General features: G+C 43.9%; 1 long non-coding RNA gene across 2 annotated transcripts in view; it reads left to right on the top strand.

The window, feature by feature from the left end:
* LOC136790746 (uncharacterized) overlaps nucleotides 1-13,054 on the top strand; it is a 169,612-nt gene extending 156,558 nt beyond the window's left edge. The window contains exons 4-5 of one of the 2 annotated variants that reach the window (XR_010831256.1): nucleotides 2,843-2,950; nucleotides 10,901-13,054. This is a non-coding gene — a long non-coding RNA (uncharacterized lncRNA). Of the gene's footprint in view, nucleotides 1-2,842; nucleotides 2,951-3,359; nucleotides 3,487-10,900 lie in introns of those variants that run through there. The other variant, XR_010831255.1, reaches the window with a different exon arrangement.
* The last annotated feature ends 9,483 nt before the right edge of the window (nucleotides 13,055-22,537 follow it).

The following is a 22,537-nucleotide window of genomic DNA, read 5'->3' as shown; positions in this document are numbered from 1 at the left end:
GACTGTTGGCATCAGTGAGCTATTTGTATATTTGAAGGATTCATTTACAAATGCAAGGAGAACTGTTCTGAAAACTTTTTTAATCGAAACAGGATGGAGAGATGTGAGAAGCTTGTGGTAAATATGAATGGGAGAACGAGCAGCACGCCCCGTGCCCCATTTACACATTGTGGTTGTATGGTTATTATGCTTTCTGTCGTGCAGCTTGAGTTATTTTTTTCTCTTATTTCTGCCAGCATTGCATGTTTGAATTCCAGCAGGGCAAATGGATTATGATTTTTCAAGTCTGGAAAGGGGTTATTTGGACTTGAGAGTCAAGTGATTTGATAGTCAAAGGGGAAAGGGAGGTGGGGATGGCGTGCATCCTGTTGGATTTGATCTGAGATCTCTGTCATCAGTGGAGGAAGGCAGGCATCATGGAAAAGCTAAGCACAGTATATCTAGCAGGCATAAACTTTCATTTCATGGACATCTTGGCTACTTGGGTTTCTGATATCTCAGTTGAAAAATGATTGTTCTGGATTAAAATGTATAGGAAAAACATGAGTTGATAATAGAATGTTTCACAGAATGAAGAAGGAAATGTATCTGTGTTGTCATTTCAGGACCACATGCTGCATGCGTTATAACATTACTGTAGGTGAGCAGCACTGCTACTGAGACAAACTGATGGTTCATCGGCTTTTGGTTTGACACAGGTGGAGTTGGCTTGTGGTCATCATAAGATACAGGCACTGTAGAGCTATGCCTTCAACTCTCCTACCTACAGAAACCGCTTGGGTCTCATGGTCTTGATCTGGATGCTTTATGTTGACTGTATTAAAAGACCACAGGACCACTGAGGGTTTCTAATAGCTCCAAACCAAGTGTCCAGGAACCCACTGTGCAACCCATCTCCAGAGATTCTCCCTGTACCATCAAAGGGACATGCTCCGAGTGCTGCAGATGCTCTGGTAAATCCCTCTGCCCATGGGGAAGATTAGAATGGCAGATGCTGCCTTGCCCCAGGGGCTGTTGGCTGACACTGGGCCCTCTAGCTCTGAGAGGGGGACAAGGGTGCTTAAAACTGCTTGAACTTCCTCCTCCTTACCCTCATTATTTGAAGTTTCTATGCTGCAAAATGCATTGCTTTTCAGTGAGATGATAGCTCCTGTGTCCTCTTGCAAGCAGGAGCTCATTGAAGTAGCTTTGAAAACAGTCATCTGTATTTGTAGGGCAGCAGTGCTTACTGGCTTCTGGCCCATCTCTCTGTGGCACCAGTATATATGTCTGTTCTTCTTTTTCTTCACCTTTCAGTGCCCTCTGTTAGCTTTTTAGATGGGAAGCTGTCTTTCACCCTGTTAGTGAACCTTTGGCATAATGGCACACTCATTCCCACTGGGGTCTGTAAACGCTGTAATAGTGGAACTATTTCTGTATGTGCTTTCTTCTGTCTGGACACTCGGAAAGCTCCAAGTCTGTTTTTTCCTTCTTAATAAAAATAACTAGTTACGCTGCATCAGTATGTATCATCATCAGCAACAACAACCTCACACCAGTAATGCCTGATCTTTCCTTGCAGCAAAAATGCTTGATTTGGTATCAGAATGGTAAATATTTGATAGCTATAAGAGCTACACCAGAAGAATTCACTACACTTAATAATATTTTGATTTTATTTTCTGCTAAGATTTGCTAAAGCAAAAGAAAACGGGAATACTAGGTGCATAATTGTGAAAAATCCAGCCCAAATTAAAGCATTTGCCTTTGTTATAAAGGAAAAAAAATCAACACACTTTCAAAATCTGAAATCTGGTACCTGTTGGCTTCATCCAGCAGGCAGAGAAGTGAAATAACTTCTCCTTTCACTCAAACTCATTCACTAATTGATGGTGATGTCAGACCATAAGAACATAGCCAGACCACGCAAGGACTAAAGTATTAGCTGTTTTCCCTGGTGCCCAAGATCCCGAAGTATAATCCTAATTACTGGACATGTCCTTCAGTTGTGAGATTTCCTGTTATTTTGAAGACATTTCCATTACATCTTTCAATAGTACAAGAATGATTTAGTGCTGTTTTAGGAAGAAATTGCTATATAATGGAGTAGCCCAGGTACATAGGAAACAACAGGTGAGTAGAGGGTTTTTGACTCCAGTTGGGTACTGAGTTAATTTGCTTTTTCCTCTTGGTTATACAAACCCAAGGAACCTGTGGACCTTGCAGTGCGTGTGTGGGGGAAGTAATCATACATTCTTTCCTTGAATCATGTACAATTCTGTGTTTTAAGTCTATAACAGTAGGCCTGCTCTTGAATGGGAGTTTTGGGATAGTAACGTGATCCCAATTTGTGACAGTAGTAACACATGCATGACTGAGGGAACAGGGACAAATTCATTTTTGAAATATAGATGAAATTACACTGGGTAGCAGAAGCACAGTGTTTCATTTCTTAAATATGTTTTCCAGCTAAAGATAGTTTTAACTTCCATTTATATACTTGAAAAGTGATGTTTAATTTAATTGTTTTAAGATTTTTAAACAAGAAAATGAATGATTTTTCCAAATATTTATAAGTCATTGCTGTGAAGTGTTAGACCATTCAACCTCGGTAAGCAAAATTGTATCAAAGTGTTGAAGCAAAATTTTTTATTTCATTGCTAAACAGTTCTTTCGGTTTGGGATGTTCTGAATGAACATAAACATAATTACTCTTCTCTGAATTTTTTTTATATAACCTTTTTTCCTATGCCACTTCCTCTTGTGTACTCCTTTAAGCATATTAAAAATAATTTTTTAAGTACTTAACTTTTTTTTTTTTTTTAACTGAACAGATTTTGATTAATAACAATTTTAATTGCAGAAACCAGGAAAGTTCTCTGGAAGAATGCACCTCTGATGAATAGCTGCGTGCCCGTCCCTGAAGCTGCAAACATCCTGAAAGCCCAATCCAGAAAGATGTTTTTGTAAGGTAGGCACATATCAGTATTTTCACTGATATTGAAAAATCAAATGCCCATCGTTTTTTCTTGCTTTAGCTCATCTGTGTTTTGAGTGGCAGTAAACAGAATCTCAATCCTCAGCAGAAAATGAAAACTGTACAGTGAATATTGATGATATGCTTTAAGCTTACAAATCAGAAGGGTAACTCTGCGAACATGTACTGAGTAAACTCCAAAGCACACACCTTTAACATAAGGGACCATGTCAGAAATAAGCCCTTCTGCTTAAACTTGTCAACTCCTTACTGTCTATGAACAGCATGGAGATGCTCAAATCCAGTCTTCCAAGGCCTGTATTTGTCACATAGTTAGAGCTGGTAATATTTTGATGATGGATTTTGTGTTGTGTATACTTACAAATGTTATTGGTCTTTCTAGGGCTCATGTTTCCCATTTCAACACAGAGTTCTGGGAATCTAAACCATAATGCAGTTACCAAGACCATGTGTTTCTGCTAGCATCAAGATGACAGAAATAAAGATTTCACAGAACTCCTTAAATGTTTCCATGGCTGAAAGAATATGTATCAAATATATATACATATATATATATATTTTTCCCTTAAGCTTTTTAGGAACATTTTATTTTTTCCAAGAATCCTCCCTGACCAGAGCAGGGAAAAATGTAGCTCAGAAGTGACCGTGCTCTGCTTCATAGCAGTCTGACAATCCTGTGTCTACCCAGGTACCATTTTCCCATTTTGCTTTCAGTCATCTCACTGAAAAGTTGATTCTGAAATTCGAACCACCTCCAGCAGGACTCAGTGCACAAATGCTGGCCATTTTTCTAACTCCCCGTTGACACTGCTAGGTGATGTTTAATTGTCCCATTTTGACTCCCATTGCTGTAAATCAGAAAGGAACACAGAGAGTGACTTGGCTCAAGAAGGGCCTTGCAAAAGTCCAACAGCATCACTGGCAGTAGGAAGTCACTGTGGAGCTCCAGTGAACTCCAAACCCAAGGCCTTCAGTGCTGTTTTCTGCAGCCAGGTCAGGGTATAGGGTTTGGCTCTCATGGCCAAAAGCAATCCTGTTTCTTGCAGCACGCTCCTTTTCATACTCTGCTGTGGGCAGCAGCAAGGGTGTTCTCTTCTGCCTTGCCACCCAGGAACTCTCACTGCTGTGTTTGTGTCTTCTGCCTCAGTCCTCCAGGCCAAAGAGAAGATGGAAAGAAGCCAAACATGTTCCCATCTCATGCTGATTTTAGATATATGGATCAGTAGAAAAATAAACTGTTTCTTTTGTGTACGTTATATACATGCTGTTTGCTTCTGGGATGGCATTCTCAAAGCCTTCTGGTGACATTTGGACTTAAGCTCTCCTTGAGAGCCAGCAGGAGCTTGCTGAGAGTCTGATGTCTGCAGCTGTTTAAGAAGAGTTAAGGTTTTATTGTTTTATCTTACCTAAACATAACGGGTGTGATGCATTTCCTTCAGATCTCCTGTCAGTGCTCTGCGGTATTGGCAGTTTTGTCTGAGCAGTGGAATTGGGAAGCTGGGGGTGAAGGGTGGAGGCACCCCCTGTCTTCTGGGGCTAGGGGGAAGAGGGCTGACAGTGCAGGCTGCCCATCTGTGTGGTGCCAACCCTAGGAAGCTGTGTCAAGAAGTTAAATCAGATATTCTGGGATGCGAATGAATGAGATTTTGGACTCTGATATGCATGTGCCGAAGAAAAATTTTTCATCCCATTCCTGCCAGTGACTCAAATGCAGCCGTCTGGCACCCAAGTGCAGTATCCTTTGCATCCTCAGGCTGTGTGGAGTGCAAGGAGGTTGTTTCCCACACATACAAAATTGTGTACAGTGTTCGTAGGCCCCAAAGCTGCCTGCTCTGTCTGAGAGCAGAGGGAGGGTCAGTACTCGGAGCTCCTGGCTTCCTCTGACTCTTGCTCATGCTTGTTTGTCTCGGGATTTTTATAAAAAATACTAATGTCACTGGCATGACAAGAATTAGCTGTGAAACCCTAACAACTTGCATTTAATAAATTGCAGTTTTCCTATGATACAGAGTATCTTGCAGTGCAATGAAATACCCCCCTTACTGGTCTGCTAGTCCTTAAATAATTTCTCCAACTCAGTTTATGTCTTTCTCTTGCCAACTTGGAGACTTATATTGCTTTCTCAGTTAAATCATCGGCTCCTAATGATCCAGCTGAATTTTTATGCCCAACCTATCCCCCAGGAGACTTTTACATACACTGTAATAATATTGTTTGCTTGGGCGCTAGCAGTTAAGTGTTCTAGCACCTCGTTTTATAGTCTTTGGTACATTTCTGAGAGAAAAAAGTGCTTAGGCTATTTATGAGAGATGAGGATGACCGTTGTATTAAGGCTGTGACCATGAAGCACGTGCTCAGCTTTATTTAGATGCTCAAAACTTTACCTGTAATTAACATTCCTCCCTATACTGGGCAGGTTACCTCTCCTTTGTCGATGTCACTGCTGCATCGCTGATGCTATTATCACAGACAACAGGAGCGAAGGGACTGGAAGCTGGGCACTGGCAGATGTATTACAACAGGGCATCTTGACTTGACGGATCCCAGACAGCCTCTTGCTGTGTCTGCTCAGCTTGCAGGCTCTTTAGGATGTCTCCCGCAGCCTACCTGTTGTATTTGATGCTGTGTTAAGTGTGAAGCTGAACTAGGACAACTAAATTAGCTGTTTTAGATAGTTTTTTCTTTCTTTGTTTTGGTTGGTTTTGTTTTGAAAAACCATACTGGTTTTTGTTATGTAAAATCATAGTGTTCCTGGGCTGTCAGAAATAGAAGTGTCACCATAAACCAACATTGTCAGAGGTTTTCAGTCCAAGAACCCCCTAATAAATAAATAAATAAATAAATTACTAGCAGAGCCCTTGCTAGGAGGCACAGCTTTCATGGCTTTGCTTGTTTCTTTCCGTTCTTGCTTCGATCTTGGCTCACTCCTTGAGGCCAGGTACCTACCGCAGGAGCACAGAGGCCCCGCTAGGTCTGTACCTCCCCTTCCTGGCAGGGAGGCCCTCCTTTACTTGTGCATCTGCTAAATTGCTCATCAGACTTTCTTCTTAGCATCGTTCCCCCTGGCACATGGCATAGGGAATATGCATTCATCGCTCCTGCCACAAAGCATTGGAGGATAAGCAATCTACGCTACCTACTGGCTAGCTGACAGCAACTATCTCAGGGCAAGGGACGTGAGGACAGTGTGTGTTTCTGTCCTTGCTGCCTGTGGAAGGTTGGTAGCAAGAAGCTGAGAATAGAGATCTGGCTTGAGGCAGCTGTGGTGTGGTGGGTTGAATGTCCCTATACTGTCTATAATCTGGGGCAATTGCATTTTTCCCTGTTGTGACAGAGCCCTGCCACCTTGGCCCACAAGCTGGCTTCTGTTTTGAGTTTTCCACCAAGACTCAACAGTTCCTGCAGACAGCTGGAAACAATTTTCTTACAATGCAGCGTTATAAACTTGCAGGCTGCAGTCCAAAAAAGGTAAATAACATCCTCTTTTTGATTTCAGAAGTATGTTTCACTTGGGGGGGATGTATTATGCAAAAAGAGGTTTTATAGACCTGACACATCTTCCTACTCCAGAATGTCTTTATTTGCAAAGCACTGAGATCATCTCACAGGCTAAATCTCTCTTTTGAAGTCTGAATTCCTACCCAGCCATGCGATTCAGTGTACCAGTAATTTTGAGGACATATTGAGGTGTTACAGAGTAAGGTATTATTAAACGAGGAAGATGGCAAAGATTTAGAGAGTCGTGTTTTGTTTCAGTACAGGAATATGTGTGCTGTGTGCATGTAAAGCAGTAGTAATTGCTGCTCTCTGCAGGAAGCAGGATTGAGATTTCTGTGAATAATTTAAATTTCTTCCCAAAACTCATTATTTCCCCTTTCCTTGTGTTGCAGCCTATGTTCTTCATTTACTTGGTAGAGTTCTGTGGTGCTTTGAGAAATGCTGTGTAAATAATAGGCTAACGATCCCTATTCATCTAGCCTTGTTCATGCTGTTTGAGATCATTAGGCGGACACTGGGCCCCCTCCTACCCGTGTCAAATTGCTGTGTGATTTCTAAATAATGATTTTGTGTCATATAACTTAGAGAGGTTAACAGAAACTCATGGACTGTAAATATAATATTGGTGCTTGGGCATAGTAAACGTGTCATGAAAGTCTGCGTTACGTAGCACAGTCCCTGGTATTGAATATGGAGATCACAAATGATTTGCAATCGCTATATTACAATGTCCAGGACAAGATTTGCACAGCATCAGTGTTGTGCTACTTCCCATTAAAATCAAAGGGAGTTTTTCCACTGGCTGCAATTAAAGCAGCTGGGCAGCACTGAGCTGGAGGGCTAAAGGCACATCCTTCCAATCACAGGTAATTCAATCAAACCAGTTTGTACTCTTGTTTGTTTACTTTTTGAATGGATACCACATACAGCTGCAGGGGAAAAGAGCAAAGCAAGTCAATTTGATCATCTCCTGTTCATTTCCTGACACTGTCCGCAATGATAGAGCAATTTATATTTATTGGCAGGGGAGGAACACTTTGTGGATGTGAAGTTATGACCATCACAAAACACCCTTTTAACTGTACCACAGCAATTCATTAAGTTGAAACCCTAAGTTATAAATTAATAACTCTAACCTAGAAACAGCCAGAGGAGCCTACTCGTAGGCTTGCAGTGGTGTTTCTCTCTCTGGACTGAAGTGAGCTTTCAAGGTGAGTGTGTGCAGTAGGCTTCATTCCTCTGATTAGTCAGATAGCTACAGGTAAACTTTTTGGACTTGGGGTGGGGAGGGGGGAGATTTGCCAGAGAGGGAAAAACTTGAAAAATCAGCTCCAACTGTGATAGAGCTCTCCTTTCTTGGGAACTGCAAACCTTGACTTGTGGCCACATCAAACAGTATTTCTGTGAAAAGCACGTTAAGGAATTTCAAACAGAAGATCTCATAGTTTTCAGTGGACTACTGCACGTGCAGTTTGTTGCATGAAGCTGTAGGTGACAGGTAAGATGCAGGCCTGTACCCTTTTGTGAAGTGAGAGCCGTGCTCCTCCTAAAGCACTGCTGATATTTTGTTGTCGCTGTCAGATCCAGACTTCAGCCAACACTTGGCTTTACTGCCATTCAGGGGGTGGTGGGGACGTGGGAACACTGTGCAATGTCTCCATCTCAGAGTAAAGGTACTGAAAAAAAGGTGATTTAAAATAATAATAGTAATAATGGTTCTCGTGCAGTCCGTGATACATTTCTTCCCAGTGACAAATGTATCATGGCAGCATGTGCCCATCTGCTCCTTGAGCCATAGAAGAACATCCTTGCCAATATCTTACACGTTCAGCAATTGGTACCACGGGGCCATAGACTGCTGTGAAAGCAGAAGGTGGCAGGCAGTTTCCCAAGGACACAAAGTTCATGGGGCTAGGAAGACTGCTTGCCTCTCTGCTTCCTGAGCAGCATTTGCATTTACTCGCCGCTTAGAACAAAAGTTGGCTGAAGGGCAGGGATTGTAAAATAAAATGTTCCTAAAGCATACCTGAGAACTTGTGATGGGGTAGAGGAGAATGACATCCAAATTGATGCCTCCGCAGTGGCAAAGAGGGCAGCAGGAGCTCAGCCACTTTAATTAGGCACTGGAGAATCTGTTACCAGAGCACACTGTAGGAAACCAGGCTGCGTAGTTCAGGCTACTTGTTATTAACAGGGTAGCCTGCAGGGGCCCTGGGCTTGCAGCAGAAGTTTGTTTATAATGCAGCACATTTTCCTACTCTGCCATAAGGGAAGTCTGGATGGGGTTTAGAAATCATATTTAACTCTTTGCTAGGACTAGTCTATGCTCAAAACAGAGTCCTGGCCTCCATTCTTCTCCTAACCTTGCCTTCTTTTCCTTTTTTTCTGACCTGAAACTAATTTCCTATGAATTGTGTGGGTCACACACGCTCCTGCGAAAAAGACAGAACAAAACAGTTCATTTTGCTTGGGAACCTCAGAATTCCCAATCCGATGGGGAAAGATGTGTGAGCAAAACCTTGGTAGGTAAAAGATCCTGCTGCCCTTAGGCTGTAGAGTTCCTTATATATATATATATATATGTGTGTGTGTGTGTATATATATATATATATAAATAAATTTATATACACCCATATAAAAGAAAAAAAAAGGGGAGGGATTTGAATGTGTAGAGGGTAATCAGTCATGCAGGCTTCTGTGATCCTTTTGGATGAAACAAATAATTTTAAGCTCTGTGTTTGTATGAGAGGGAACAGCAGTATTTATTTAGCAGGTGTGTGGGCACACTCGCTCTGAAGCACACAAAGAATAATAAATCTGTATTTACAAACCTGAGGAAGCCTGCGCTGAAGTCAACATGTTAAAGTTCTGGGAGCAGCTCGAGGGATGATTTGCATTGAGTGCTTTCTCCCAGGTTTGCCGAGACAGAGAAAGGTGTTGACATAACATGTGTTTGAAACATTGCTTACACTTTCTTACATGAAACTTCGGCTCCTGTTTCGAAGTTTGCCATATGCTGAGCTGAAGCAGAAAAATACTTTAAAAAAATACTTAAAAATCCCTTGTCAGATGCTTTGCTAGATGAGAGAAAAGACAAGAACCAAGTACAGTATGCAGAGAGCTGACTTCCACCCATTAAAATCTTAAATTTACGGCCTATTACTCACAAATTTAACTAGACAGAGAAGATCAATATCAGAACTCTGCTACCAGCATTAGTTGCTGTATACTCCAGCGAAGAATAACACGATTTTGTGGAACTCTTTGGGAGAAGTCAGGAGCTGGACTTCAAAGAGGTCTTTATTCGGTAGGAGGTTATGCTGTTTAAGACTAGAGAACACTGCTTAGCGGAAAGAGGTAATTAGAAAGCAGTAGTAAATGCCACTGCTCCAGCAGCATGGAAAAATGTAAAACACTATCACTGTGTGCAGCAGGCTGCAAAATGAGAAAGCTGTATGGGAAATAATGGTTCAGAAAATCAGTGTGTTAATGGATAACGGAAGGGAGGACTGCTCCACATTCTCATTGCTCGGGATTTTGTCCTGGGGAGGCCAATGGAAAGAAAGCTGAAAGAGGGGAAGAGCTTCAAAAACCCATGCGTTCCCTTTTCAGGCAGGAGGAAATCGGAAGAAAGCCTACATTCCCACTGAGCGATGGACAGCCTTCTCTCTTGTCCTGCATGGCTGGTTTCTTTTCCCTGCAATCTCTCTATTTAATCTTGAGTTGAGATTGGATATTTTCCACCCGATGTGCGTCTTCACCTGTAAAAATGGGGGTGGTGGTGGTGGAGGCATATAAGGTCTGTATTACTCACTTGAGCAGATCAGATGTGCATGTTCTTTCAAGGTTTAATGGTTTCAGGTGAAAAAGTTTAGCAAAGAACTCCCAGATAAAGAAATAGCGCAGAGTGTGGGCCCCTGCTCTTTTTAACTACCACAGCCAGTTTCCCGAGACCCTGGTTGTTACATCAGCTCTGTTTTTCTCTTAAGCATACAAGGCCTGCCTGAGGGGACCAGAAAGCCACCAGGCCTGTGAAGCTGTGTTCAGATCAAGCTCCCTTTCTGGGAAGAAAGATGTTAGCTTTTGCAAGATGAATCACTGCTTTCTCTGCACTCAGCAGTGGGAAATGTAATAAGTGATGAAAGAGCTGATGAGAGCACACATGCTGTCCCGTGACGCTAGTAAGTGGTCAGAGGAGCTTTGCTTGTGATTTGCAGTCACCACGGTGTTAAAGGAAACCATGAACTGGACAAAGGCTTGGGTGCTTGCTTTACATCATCATAGTATTCTACCCTCCATTCATAAGGGCTCTAATTATACAAAAAAAGGTAAATAGTGCTTATATTTTCTCCACACAGTGTGAAGTAGGATTGCTGTTGTGCTGTTGAGACTTCTCAGGTCTAACTGTAGATATTTATTTTACAGGGAAGAAAAGATGATTAACTTAGTCAACTATGAGCGAGCCTCCATGCAGACAGCCTTTTGTGCCAGCCTGGAGTGAGAAATGAATAGGGTGTCTGTATGTGTCAGGGTTTGTATGACATATCTCTTTAAAACCTTTCAAGTTTTAAAGACCCTACATTAAAAACTATTTGAAAGTTATTAAATGTCATCACATGTCGCTGAATTTATTTTATTTTCGTGTAAGTTTAAAAGTTCACAGATGTTCTAGTCACTTCAGCTTTTGTCCTGTGCTTTGCTGTGGCTGCCATGCAATTTTCTTTGTTTCTTTTTAGTTCTTTGGTTACACGAGTGACAGAACAGTCCTAAAATGTGACACTGTCCATCAGTCAAACTTGCCTCTTTTGGGTTTGCGAAACCTGGTTGTTGGTGTTGAGTGACTTGCAAATGCTAAGAACAGTGATTTTTATTTATTTTCTTCCTCAAGTTCTCCTTCCTCTGGTGAGAATTCATGGCTTTTGTGGTTCCTTTTGAGCACTGCATATTTATCGAGGTCCCTTTTATTTCCTTTTGCATTACATAGAGCACTGCAGCTTTAAATTGCACTATCACAGGTGGCAGCTGGACCTGATTCAATTCTAAGTGACTGTAAATAAACCTCCATATTTCAATAGAGTAAAAATTGTATTACTATTTTTGCACAAATAGGCAAGACAACAGCCATGTTTATTTATCACAGTGCAAAGATACCTGTACGAATTTACAGCTTTTCCTCTGTAGCATAGGTGCTTTCACCCAGTTGCCCTAATTCAGTCTTCGAGTCCTTCTGTGTCAGAGCAGAGTGTGCAAGTCACCCAACCTCAGCTCCTACTAGTGTGGCGTCTGTTCTAAGCTAGGTGTCATGGCTTCGGTGTTTTGTAGAGGTCATCATAACTTCTGGGCCTGTATCTACAGAGAATAAGCCTGGACAGCAAGCTTGGAGAATGGGTCAGATTTCTCTCCAGCAGCTTTAGCAGGTAGGATAGGATCCATCTCCCCATATCTTTATTTTGATGGTACGCAAGTGAGTTCCAGTTCAGACATAGACTCTTATTAAGAAAAAATCTACTGAATGAAAGAGGCTGGGACTGTTCAGGAACTGTTATTATACAGGTATTATTCTTCTGTACAAGGATTTGGATTGCCCTGGGACCTTGCAAGATTTGGCTTTTAAAGAAAACTTTCTGTACAACAAGGAGGCTCTCACACGTTCCTCTCTTCATGTGCTCAGTCAGAGGTAAGTGGGTTGTGCTGATGCAACGGGAAACAACATATGAGACGGACACTTGTAGCAAAGCCTGAAAATACATGTGATCTCCTTGTCCAGGAAGAAAAAGGAAATATAATCCAGAACAAACTGTTAAAACAGTGACCAGGGGTATTCTTGGATCCAACTGCAACCTAAGCTTCAAGGGGCAGCAGGGATCTGGTGTTGTTATTTGCAAAGGTTCCACTAGAGTGGAAGTGGTGAGCATGTGACAAAGCTAAGAGCAGGAAACTGTGGGACTTGAAACTTTAATAAGCCCTAAGGCTTTCTGCAGAGTTCATTGCTTCTTCTAGATCCCAGTGGCAGCTACTTGCCTGTCCAGGTATTGAATAAAGATGTACTCAACGAGTCCAGTGGCAGAAACTGCCTGCTTCCTCCTAGATGCTGTTACTGTGGGGAGATGCTTGCTGGTAAACTCTTTAGCACTGAAAGCAAGGCTTATGTTGTGTGTTCTCTATTTAAACACACATCTCCTGCATTTGCAGATCCCGTGGCTGGAGGAGCTGCTCTTTTAAGTCTTCCTGAGCTGCAGCCTAGCACTGTTCCTGGTGTAGGACCTAAGAGTAGGAGCCAGCTTTTGGTAGAGCTGATAGGTGGTAAATCCAGCCAACAGCTGTGACAAAACTGTACAGTAGCGTAATTATAATAATGTTTTAAAATATTCCAGTATCACTTACATGGATTTTTTTTTTCATCTTACACTTTGAAAATAACCTCTGATCATCTGTGGAAATGCATCTAGCATCTAAATGGAATCTACATGTTTTCCTTGGACATAGAGTTTTGGCTAGAGCTTTGTAAAGAAAAATGAAAATCAGACAAAAGACCCTTATCCTTTGATAATGGTTCTGTTTCAGTGATGTCTTTTAATTATGCTTGCTGGCTGTGTAAACTTAATTGCATTAGAGGCTGCTAATTATCTGATTAGGAAATGCTTGGCTGTAATGGCTTATTTTAATGAATTGACTATGTATGCACGTGATTTTTAGTTGTTTAGCTGTTAGCTCAAATTGTTAAACTCTTTAAGATGCTTTGTCTTTTTTTTTCTTTTTTTTTTTAATATAGTATGTGAAACATGAACACATCTGTCTTGGTCTTGAGTGGTTTTTGCCTGCCTGTAAATAACCATATTTCTGTCGCTCATGCTTGTTTTGGTCACCCTCCCAACCTTCTTCCCAGCCCCCAAAACTGCCTCTAAGTCATCCATTAGGTCATGAGACTTCGTAGTTAGAAACTGAAATCTGTATAGATAATCCAAAGAAGGACACAGTGGCGTATTCTGCTTCTCTGAACTGCCTGAGATAGTGTCAGGTTTGCCAGAAATTGCATGAGAAAGGAAGATGGCACAGAGCTAGCATCTTCTGGCTAATAAATTCCAGAGGATTTGGTCCTTCAGGTCATCTTGCACATCTGGATTGTTTGGCTGAATGAGGGCTCTTATCTCCAGCCTAGGGGTCATGGCCAAGTGATGCCATGAGAATAAGAAGCAGGGGTGTGAGCCTGATGAATCTCATTTCTCCAGCTGCTTATGTTAGTTCTTGGGAACACAGCAAATTATAAATCTGTAAGTAGAGTCATGCCCAGGAACATTTCTGAACAACTGTCCAAGCTAAAGTAAGGCATTTGTTCCGTGGTTTCAATTGATTTTCAAGGAGTGATGTCTTAAAACACTTCTTGCCCTTTTGAACACTTGCTGAGTGCCAGGGGGATTTTGGAGTCATTGCAGAAATGATGATAAAGGAGATGAGATTAAATGAAAGAAGTTCAAGATGTTTAAAACTCCCCTATTCATTTAACCTTTCCAAAGTGGCATATGAGCCACCCATATGGTTTTGAAGTTCTAGAAAACAAACAAAACCAACAAAACAAATAAAAAGACACTTTGGCGTAGACTGAGAATTTTTATCTATGCCTTACTTAGGGTAACTCTCCAGCTAGAATTTTCTATGTCAGTAATGCTGAAGGAAATGTGTGCTCAGAAAGCGAAATATAATTGCGTCATGCAGCAGATTTTTTGCTTCTGATTAGGAGCCAGGGATAGTATAAAGCCTGAGTGTGCTGCTCAGAAATAACAGCAAAGTAATGATAGTGTCTGGAAGTTTATCTTAATGTATAGATGCTGAGTAAACTGTCTGTGAAGAGATAATGTGTGTGTGTGTTTGTGCAAGTGTGTGAACCTACGTGGACATTCTGGTAACCAAGGCAGGCTGACTTCTCGATCTGTTAGTCCAAGAAAATTTCTGTTGGAGCTTCCTGGCTGTGGTTTAGCCTTATTCCCGTGCTTGGCTCTCACATGGAGTCCTGCCTTCCTTTGCCGTGGACTTCCTCTCAGATGCATCCAAAGTGGGTTTCTGAATGTTCCCAAAGCCAGGCAGTCCTGCTTATTAACAGATATTTCCTGGGGGATAAGATAGCTGCCATTGAATAAGACTTGTATCATGCTGCCACTCCCCTCCAAGATTTCTTGTCTTAATAGCAGTGCCCAGCACAAGTAGTCCCACTTGCCTATTTTGGGTCTGTTTACTCCAAAAGAAGTAACTCCATTTACTTGTCCCTCCCAGTGTCTGACTCTCAGGAGCTGGCTGATGACCAAATGAAACCTCAGACCCGTTCGTCTGCTTCAGGAGTGAAGTGGAAGGTGTGTGAGACAAATCTCAGCTCTCACCTGCCTGGCCTAGAACAGCAACCCTAAACACGCAGACAGGATCTAATGACAAGGGATTAGGGTGTATATGGAAAGCAGCTAGGCTAACATGAAGTGTTCAATGCAGTGGCTTTGAATTGGTTCTTGTGGCAGAGGTCAGGGTCATTTTGCCTTCAGCAGAGGCATCTTGAGGCTCCTGCTGAGCTTCCGTGAGCACACGTAATTGCAGTTCTGGAGCAGGGCTGGTTACAGCCTGTCCTCCTGTGGAAGGCCACCAGCTGCCTGAGCTGTAGGATGGTGCAGAAGGGGCGAGCTGCACAAGCCAGGAAAGCTGGGGACAGAAAGCAGCAGAGGATGGGAAAGCTAAGAGGGATGAGAAATACGGCTAGAAGGAAGGGGTTAAGGTAAGAGCCACTGCTCAGTCTTCTGTCTTGCAGAGAGCAATTAGGAACTCGAAAGCAAGCCTCTGTCCTGCTGTAGTCTCAGCTCTTGCTGCCAAGTGTTGCAAGTAAAGGCAGGCACTGCCACTTTGCATTTAATTGCTGTTTGGTAGATAAAGCTTTAACTTTTATTTTCTTTTTTCTTTTTTTTCCCTTGTTGCCACCTCCAGTGTCTGCAGGTGGAAGAGGCAGAAGAGATTGCTTCAGAAGCCCCTAACATGACAGCCCTGCAGAGCTGGTGATAAGAATTAATCTCAGGCATTTTTCTTTTTCTTCTTCTCCTGGTGGTTGAGAGTGTAGGTGGAAAGGTCTATGGAGATGCTCTGAGACTAGTTCTTCTGTTTTTTGTTTGTTTTGTTTGGATTTTGTTGTTGCTGCTGTTATTATTTATGCTCTCGTTTTCCTAAAGGATTAGTATGGATATTAGATGTGTAAGGGCAGAAAGAATATAAATGGAGGGGGAAGGAGTTATCATGAGTTATTTCTTTTAGGGGAAAAAGAGAAAAAATATTTTGATGGTTTGTTGTGGGTTTGCTTTTGGATGTTTTTCAAGGTAATGGTGCAGTCTATAGTACCACGTAATGCAGGCCTTATAAAGGGTGTTTTTTCCTAATCAAAACAAAGCTTTCTTGAGTGTTTTACCAGGATTGCAGATTGTGCAATATAAGCACGTAACGGTAACTAAGTATAGATCCTTGCCGTGCTGAAGGTAGCCAGCAGACTTTAATTTGCTCTGTGGATTTGCATGGCTGTGTTGAATATTACTTCCATCTTCAGAGATGCAGCTATTATGACTGTTCCCCTCCCCGGTATCTGATAACATTAATGCCAAGATTAACTTTCTCTTTTCCTTCCATACAAAAAAGAGATTGGTGTAATAAAAAGCAAATTAATATAGCCTGCTAAGTGGGAATAGCCAGCTATAAATAGCCAAAGCATTTCCTGTTAATTACAGTTTTGAGACTTGACTTGCAATTTTCTGGTTTTCCTTTTAAAATATTAAAAAACTGACAGTGATGGGCTGAAGAAAAACCTTAAGAGAATGACTGCTACTTTTCATTAATTTAAGGCGCATTTTCTTCAGTAAAAGGTTTTCAGAGTTGAAAGGCTCAGGAGCTCAGATTCCATGGAAGCCTGTGATACCTGGCCTCCCCCAGTGATGAGATGTAGGTGAAAAACCTGCCTGAAATCTGTTTGTAAGAGTGCAGTAATAGCCACTGCAAAGATGGTAGTTTTGGATTAAACAGATCATTGGCAGATGTCAAAAATACAATTAATGGTGTAGAAATAGATTGGAAATTTGCATGGTATGAAAACTGTATATCTAATTTGTTCCCAGAGGATGTATTTAAGTATAGCTCCATTGACTTTAATAGTTACTTGACACTTCAGAGTAGTGTCAGTGAGAGGAAAATTGAACCCAATTTCCTTAGAGTAAGCAACTGCCGGAGAACTTATGAATTAGTATTTTTTTCAGATTTCAGTTATGAAATTGTAATTCCACATTATCTGTCTCAAACATAACTCCATACAAAGAGTTATTTGCACTTCTTTTTGATTTTATGGTCAAAGTTCCTGAATGAAAAGGCAAGATGTTTAGTGTTGAAGTCAGTGAAATACAAGGTTTAAGCACGTCTAAATTGCCACACTACTGGCTGAAATACCCAAGATGGCTTTGAGTGCTTCAAAATGGGGTGAGGTTGGCACAGCCAGCAGTTCAGTCTGGCAATACAGACTCCAAGCTGATAATCTTGTTTTGCTAGCTGGCAGGGGCCTCAGGACGGAAGTTAGGGAGGAATTTATAATCTTGTTCTCAAGTGCCGAACACTTCCTGGCACCCAGCTTCCAAAAAATTACTCTGAACGTCCCATTTTCTGCATTCTGCATGACTGAGTGAGACTGCAGCAGCACTGCACTGGGCTGCTATTCCTGTCACCCAGGACAGTAGCTAACCTGGTTGTCTATCATCACAGCCATTTGTCCTTCTGGTGCTGCTGTTGTTTACCACATGGAAATTGTTCAGGAGTCATGATGCTTAACATGCTTTAAGATTTGGGCGCACACTGAGATGTGTGTGCAAGACGGTAGATTTAATTTCTGTTAAAAAAAAGTTTACAGAAGTTTTAAGTAAGGTTTCTATTTGAGTTAGAACTTTTTTTTTTTTTCTTAGATCATATTAATTTGTTTAGGAACACAACCTAAAACCAACCCCAGTTACACAAGTAGAGAAAAAATTCTAGTTCCCTGTGCATATAATGATTGGAAACTTCTCTGTCTGTTGCTATAAGTTTCTTAAGAAACATGAAGGCAGAGAGAAATTACACTTTAGTAGAACTTTCAACAAGACTTCAAGCCTGAAGCCTTTTAAGAAAACAGGGTATTTACAGCATATGAGAGTTGCATATACAACCATTCATTTAGCCATGCAAAGAGAACTCCTAAAAGGTAGAAAACAGGCGCAGGACTCCGTGATCCGTTTTCACAGTAGTAGAAGATTGCCAGTGGACTTCCAGAGGGTTTGTGCTGGAATCAATGCTGATATTCATTCATATTCATCTATTCATTCTTAGTATATACATAAATGAGCTGGAAAAGGTGTGAATTGCTATTACGAATGTGCATTAGTACTATCACCAAATGTTACTCTTAACAGCAAAGATGAAGGCTGCCTGAAAAATTATGAAAGGACCTTATGAGACTCTGGACAAGCCATTAGCCTCTGGGAATATTGGGAATATTAAAATTAGAATAGAAGGGAATATAAAATACATCATCATGGTGCTGTAAGAGGCTGAGGCCTGCTTGTATCTTGAAAACATGGCATGACTCTGGTCCCCTCATCTCAAAAAGGACATAGTGGAGTGTGGAAAAGATTCAGAGAACAGTAGCAACCCAGCAGAGTTGTGAAGTGGCTTCCATGCCTCTTCTCTGGGAAGAAGGCAACCTTGAGGAAGTACGATGGAGGTTAAAAACGCTGAATGATAAGGCAAGGATCATAAATTAAGTATTCCTTCAATACCAGAACTGTGGGCCAGATTCCAAAGAAACAAAACTATTCTTCACATGAAATTTAATTACACTGTAGAAGTCTTTGTAACAGCCTGTCATGAATGCTAAAAATGTCCTGGTTTCTGTGAAACACTGGATAATGAGTACATGCAAGGAGTAAATGGTTGCCCAGAGTCCTGGGGACGTTCTTCAGAGGTGAAAGTACCAAATGCAGTGGATCAGTTCTTACCTGTTCCCCTAGGCATCTGCTTTTGGTAGTTGTCAATGAAAGAATATTGGCTCAGATGGACTTTTGGCCTGACCCAGTGTGCTACCCTTATGTTCTGAACATAAGAGACCACGTGGTCACTCTCGTATTTATAAATTCTTACTACCTCAGAAACTGAGGGCAAGAAATATAATTTCCATCTTCTTCCTTCTTCTGTCCTCCCCAAATGATAATTACATTGTTTAAAGGCTTCTAGAAAAGTTTGAAGTCTGTACACTGAAGTAACATATAGATAAACTGGCTAAGAACTTTCACTGCCAACAGCACATAGATGGCAAGAGCCTACAGCATGCAATTTAGCAAGGCTTTTCTCACTCAGTAGTGATACTCTGGGTGTTTCTTCAGGGCTTCTTTTTGTCTGTTGTAACAGGGGCATATACTGATCTCCTTCTTTTACAGGGGAGTTTGATGAAGCTCGTTTCACATTGGAAAGCTGAAATCAACTCAAATTGTGGGTAAAAATCATAGAGTCATAGAATATCCCGAGTTGGAAGGGACCCACAAGGATCATTGAGTCCAACTCCTGGCTCCACACAGATCTACACAAAAATTCAGACCTATGACTAAAAGCACAGTCCAGATGCTTCTTAAACTCCAACAGGCTTGGTGCCGTGACTGCATCCCTGGGGAGCCTGTTCCAGTGCGCGACAGCCCTCTCAGTGAAGAACCTCTTCCTGATATCCAGCCTGAACCTCCCCTGTCACAGCCTGACACCATTCCCTCGGGTCCTGTCACTGGTCACTACAGAGAACAGATCGGCGCCTGCCCCTCCACTGCCCCTCGTGAGGAAGCTGTAGGCCGCCATGAGGTCTCCCCTCAGCCTCCTCTTTTCCAGGCTGAACAGGCCCAGTCACCTCAGCCACTCCTCATACGTCTTCCCCTCTAGGCCCTTCACCATCCTTGTAGCCTTCCTCTGGACACTCTCCAGCAGTTTCACATCCTTTTTGTACTGTGGTGCCCAGAACTGCCCACAGTGCTCGAGGTGAGGCCGCACCAGCGCAGAGCAGAGCAGGACAATCCCTTCCCTCGACCGACTAGCAATGCCGTGCTTGGTGCACCCCAGGGTACGGTTGGCCCTCCTGGCTGCCAGGGCACACTGCTGGCTCATGTTCAGCTTGCTGTCAACCACAGCCCCCAGATCCCTCTCTGCGGGGCTGCTCTCCAGCGTCTCGTCGCCCAGTCTGTACGTGTAGCCAGGGTTGCCCCGTCCCAGGTGCAGGACCCGGCACTTGCTCTTGTTAAACTTCATGCGGTTGGTGATCGCCCAGCTCTCCGGTCTGTCCAGATCTCTCTGCAAGGCCTTTCCACCCTCAACAGAGTCAACAACTCCTCCCAGTTTGGTATCATCAGCAAATTTGCTCACAACACCTTCTAGTCCTACATCCAAAACATTTATAAAAACGTTAAAGAGAACTGGCCCTAAAATGGACCTTGGAGGACCCCACTGGTGACCGTCCGCCAGCCTGATGCGGCCCCATTTACCATAACCCTTTGAGCCCTACCCGTCAGCCAGTTATTCACACATCGTATGATGTTTTTGTCCAGCTGGATGCTGGACGTTTGGTCCAGTGGGAAGTTGGTCCAGTAGGATCCTATGGGAAGCTGTGTCAAAAGCTTTACTGAAATCCAAAAAGATCACATCAGCTGTTTCCCCTTGATCGACTAGATGGGTGATCTTATCATAAAAGGAAATCAAATTTGTTTAACAGGTCCTACCCCTTGTGAACCCCTGGTGGCTGGGACCAATAACACCAAAGAAGAGAAGAAAGTGGTTTTAATGATTGTTGTTTATTATTATTGTTCTTGTTGTTGTTGTAATGTATTTATTTATTATTTTTCTTATGATTATTCTATCAGTTTGTTGCCCCGTCTTGGGAAGAACTGGTAACCAAGCATCTTGAAGGGCCTTTATGCTGCACTCCTGCGCTTCTTCCAGGCAGACCTGAAGACTTCTGCTTCTTCAGAGGAGCAGCTGTCTGTGTCACTGTTTTGAGGGATCTGCTGCTCTTCTCTGTGCACCGCCTTGCAGGGCGCGGCTTCGTCTTCAGGCACCTCTTGGGCAGCCTTCTCGTCCTCAGGCCGAGACACCCCATGCCCAGCGTGGCCTTCGGAAGGGTTCTCCTGTCGCCCAGGTGCAGCAGCCCAGAGGAAGCCGAGTGCGCTCTTGCCCACTGCTTGGGACTCCGTGCAGAAGAGGTGACACCTCTACAGGAGAGGTGGGGATGGGGGAAGGGACGGGGGGGGGGGGGGGAAGAGGCCATCCTACAGGCAAGCCTGCATGATGGTAACTGGATGGCCTCTCCCCCCTATTTGCGGAGGCGGAGGCAGGGCCGGGAATATGGAGCAGTCCGGGCGCTTCTGCGAAGACGATGGTATGGTCTCGCTGGTGGGAGCCCTGGCACGATGACGCTGTGCCATGTCAGATAGGATGGAGGTGGATCCACCTCCATCAGCTCTTCCTCCGCAGGTGGATCCACCTCCATGGGCTCCACACCATCCGCCGCGGCTGCTCCTTCTCGGCCAGCGCTCCTCCGCCTCCACTTCTTCTCTGGTTCTGCGAACCACTTGCTCCCACAAAGGGGTGGGCAACCATCAACCCAGGACCTCTTCATACCAACCATGGTTGGTGCTCGCCAGAGGACCTGGGAGATGAGTGAGGGGGGGCCAGGCGCAGAGGCTTTTATAGGCCCCAGGACAAAGGGGGGGGGGGGGGGCAGATGCCACTGTGACATCAGGAGGCCTCTGTGATGGCCGCTGTGATGGCGCGCCACGCCCCAGGCCCAACATGGCCGTGTTGGGAGGGGGCTTGTGCGGCCTGAAAGAGGCCCTCGCGTGGAAGGAGGAGGAGGGTCAGGGGGGCTGAGGGCCCCTTTCCTGAGGGTGCCTCTCTTGGGACGTTTTGCTTGCCAGAGAGACAGGCTGCCCCTTGGGCACAGGGACTGCCCTCTGCCTCCCCTCCTGTGCCCTGGCCTCCAGCCCCCTCCTCATCTCATTCCTGGGGTCCATGTACTACCAGAGGTTGGCAACAATGTTTTGGGAGGGTTGGGGGTCTTCCATTACCCCCAACCTCTCACAGACGTGGCTCCCTGCAAGAGGTGCAGCCCCCCATGCCTGACAGGAGCTGGGATGGGGCGAAGCATGCAGATATCCCACCTGTGGGAAAGGGTGGCACGGCCGGCCTGCGCTAGGTCTGCCAGCAGTCGATCAAAGCCTTGCTGGTGTTCGAGTGGTGTGCCAGCCCTTCCTTGCCGTCCCCAGCACCTGCCCCTGCCCTTGGAGCATGAGGAGGTGCCATCTCTTGTGCCCCCAGCCCCAAGGGGTGTCTCGGTCTGAGGACGGGAAGGCTGCCCAACAGGTACTTCAAGATGAAGCCACAACACGAACAACAACAAGAACAATAATAATAATAAACAACAACCAGTAAAACCACTTTCCTCTCTTCTTTGGTGTCATTGGTCCCAGCCAACAGGGGTTCACAAGACCTGTAGACTTCTGCTACTTCCGAGGAACAGCTCTCTGCGTCACCCTTTTGAGGGATCTGCTGCTGCTCTCTGTGCACTGCCATGCAGCTCTGCAGAAGAAAGAGCCCCAGGCTCACACGTTTCCTTTCCCACAAGCGGGGCTGGTTTGGAACAACCTGCTGTGCGTGCGCAGTGTAGCCACGTGCCACGCAGAGATACCAGCCGAGCGCCCTGAGCAGCGGTGGCATAGCAGCGTGCTGGCACTACTGGCTTCTTAACTCTGCACGCACGTGCCCTGCTTCCAGTCCTGCAGCAAGGCTGCTGGTGGCACAAAACTGGGAGGAGCGGCTGATCCACCGCAAGGCTGTGCTGCCGTTCAGAGAGACCTGGACAGCCTGGAGAGCAGGGCAGAGAGGAACCTCACGAAGCGCAACAGAGGCAAATGCAGGGTCCTGCACCTAGGGAGGAATCATGGCATCCTACATCCTGGGCTCCTCACGAGCAGGTTACAAACACCGGCGGAAACCAGCGGT

This window comes from Anser cygnoides, chromosome 4 (assembly GCF_040182565.1).
Source record: "Anser cygnoides isolate HZ-2024a breed goose chromosome 4, Taihu_goose_T2T_genome, whole genome shotgun sequence".
Lineage (NCBI taxonomy): Eukaryota > Metazoa > Chordata > Aves > Anseriformes > Anatidae > Anser > Anser cygnoides.
Note: the sequence above shows the minus strand (reverse complement) of the source record. Positions and strands in the feature narration are given on the sequence as shown.